Genomic DNA, 2,408 nt, shown 5'->3' on the forward strand with positions numbered 1-2,408 from the left:
AGATTAATCAGAACTGGCTTTGACAAGCACTGTGGCATTTGGACAAGAACAAACTGGGAGGAGGGTAGAGAGAATATTGCAACAATGAATGAATGGAAACCCAAAATCTCTGTAAATGTTTATGAAAATTAATAAAATATAATTATAGAAAAAAAAGAAAGCTGCAAAATGACTAAGGATGATAGAAGAAGAATTGATGCATTTGAGTTGTGGTGCTGGAGAAGAGTGTTGAATATATCGTAGATTACCAGGAGAACAAACAGATTCATCCTGGAGAGGGTGAGAATAGGCTGCTCCTTGGAGGCAAGGATTCTGAAGTTCCATCTAACATCCTTTGGGCATTTTGCAAGGAGCGACCAATCCTTGGAGAAGGACATTATGCTTAGAAGTGTGGAGAGACAATGCAAGAGAGGAAGACCTTGGATGAGAAGGATTGACTCAGTGACTTGGGTCATGGGAGCAGGTGTGTTAGAGACAGTAAGTTTGGCTCAAGATAGAGCAGAGTTCAGAGCTGTTGTACATAGGGTTACTATAAGTCAGAGTAACTCAATGGCACATAACAACAACAACATCTTGGTTTTAGTCTCTATTTTGCAGATAAGGAATTGAGTCTCTAAAAAGTTAAGTAACTAAAGTTATTCAGTTAGTTGGGTAGAGGAGCTGGGATTTGAAATCAGGTCTGTCTGATTTCAGACAGTTCTCGATTTAGCCATGTCCTGCTCTTGCTGTTATTATCTTGACTCTTGCTGTCAAAGTCTGGCCTAGGAACCACGTCAGCACTGCCTGGGAGCTTGTTGGCAGAGCCTCAGCCCCATTCCAAAGCGTTTGAGTCAGGATCTGCATTGTGACAGATTCTCAAGTGATCTGGGTCTATGTTTAAGTGTGAGAAGCATAAATTTAGGTGACTCTTGCCTTCTCCCAGGAGCTCTGGTGGTAAACATTGAGCTGCTAGGCAAAAGGATGGCAGTTTGAAGCTACCAGTTGGTCTGTGGGAGAAAGATAAAGCAGTATACTCCTGTAAAGATATATTCAGCCTTGGAAACCCTAAGAGGCTGTGCAGCTCTGGACCATGGGGTCACTATAGTTTAAATGGACTCAATAGCAGTACGTTGTCGGCCTTTCTTCCTCTCTTCTGCCCAGGCAGTGCACTCCCACAGCCACTCAGGGACTGCACTACATCCTTGGCTGCCAGGCAGCCTCACTCAAATGGCACTTGGGCATCAGCTTCTTTCTCATTTGTCAGGAAGCTGCTGAATGTAATTGTAGGGCTGACAGCTTTGTCTGTGACCTTTAAAATGATTACCACTTGAGGATCAAAAACATGATTTCTCCCTTTAAAATCTTGCATATCTACCAGGCTTCTACCGTTTCAAGGAACATGTTCATAGGAAAGGAGACAGGGTTTCCGAATTGTGGTCTTGCTGGGAACAAGGCCATCCCAAATGTGAGGTCTTTGCCCCACAAGAGACCTTCCTAGTTGTCTGCTCTCATATATACTATGATGAAGGGTGTAGATTCTCAGCCCAGGACTCTTTGTTATGAACAGACAACATAATCCAATAATTATATTCATGGACAATCCCCCAGTGGTTTAAGAGGCTCTGCTTGTTTATGTTTTGAAGCTTATGAGTTTTGTCTTGCAAAACAGCTTAAAGAATTTCTTTGTCTCACAGAAGCAGAAATGGAGGAGCTAGCTCACTGCTTTTTAGAGCCCAGCTCCCTCCTCTCTCTGATTCTGAGAATGAGGCACCCAGGGACACGGAGACCAGGGACATCTCTCTAGTCCGTTAGACTCCAGCCTTTCCTGGTAGCTTGTGCGATGTTCTTGTTCAAGGATTCAAATGAAGGATTTGCCTCAGACTCTCCTGATTTCAGCTGATGTCTCTATCTCAATGAAGCGCTTTAAACCTGAAGTCTGTGAGATGAACTTGGGGATGTGTGATCACCCTGAGAGTGTATGTAAAATGTGGATTTGAGAGGGTGGCGCACAACTGTGTGAGGGGATCAGTTGTTCTCCCAGAATCTCTGAAGGGCCAGCAGTCCTTGACAGATGACTGGAGTCTCCAGCCTCTCAATGCTCAGGGCCCACATGGGTTTGACTGCCATTGCAGTTACAGGCAGCTTCCAGTGAAGACATATTTGAGTTATGATGAACTGCACTGAGGACCATTTTGTTTTATTCTTTGTTTGAAGGCATATTTTCTCATTAAAAATGTATATTGCATTGTTTTGGGGGGAAAATCTTGTGTTAGTAAGTTGAAATTTGCCCTAAGGTGTTGAGGGTGTAAAAAGAGTCTGGCAATTCCATGATAGTAATATAAGGGTTTTTATTCCTTCCTTCCTTCCTTCCTTCCTTCCTTCCTTCCTTCCTTCCTTCCTTCCTTCCTTCCTTCCTTCCTTCCTCCCTC

This window comes from Elephantulus edwardii, unplaced genomic scaffold, assembly GCF_000299155.1.
Source record: "Elephantulus edwardii isolate Elephantulus edwardi_28Jun2011 unplaced genomic scaffold, EleEdw1.0 scaffold00130, whole genome shotgun sequence".
Taxonomy (NCBI): Eukaryota; Metazoa; Chordata; class Mammalia; order Macroscelidea; family Macroscelididae; genus Elephantulus; species Elephantulus edwardii.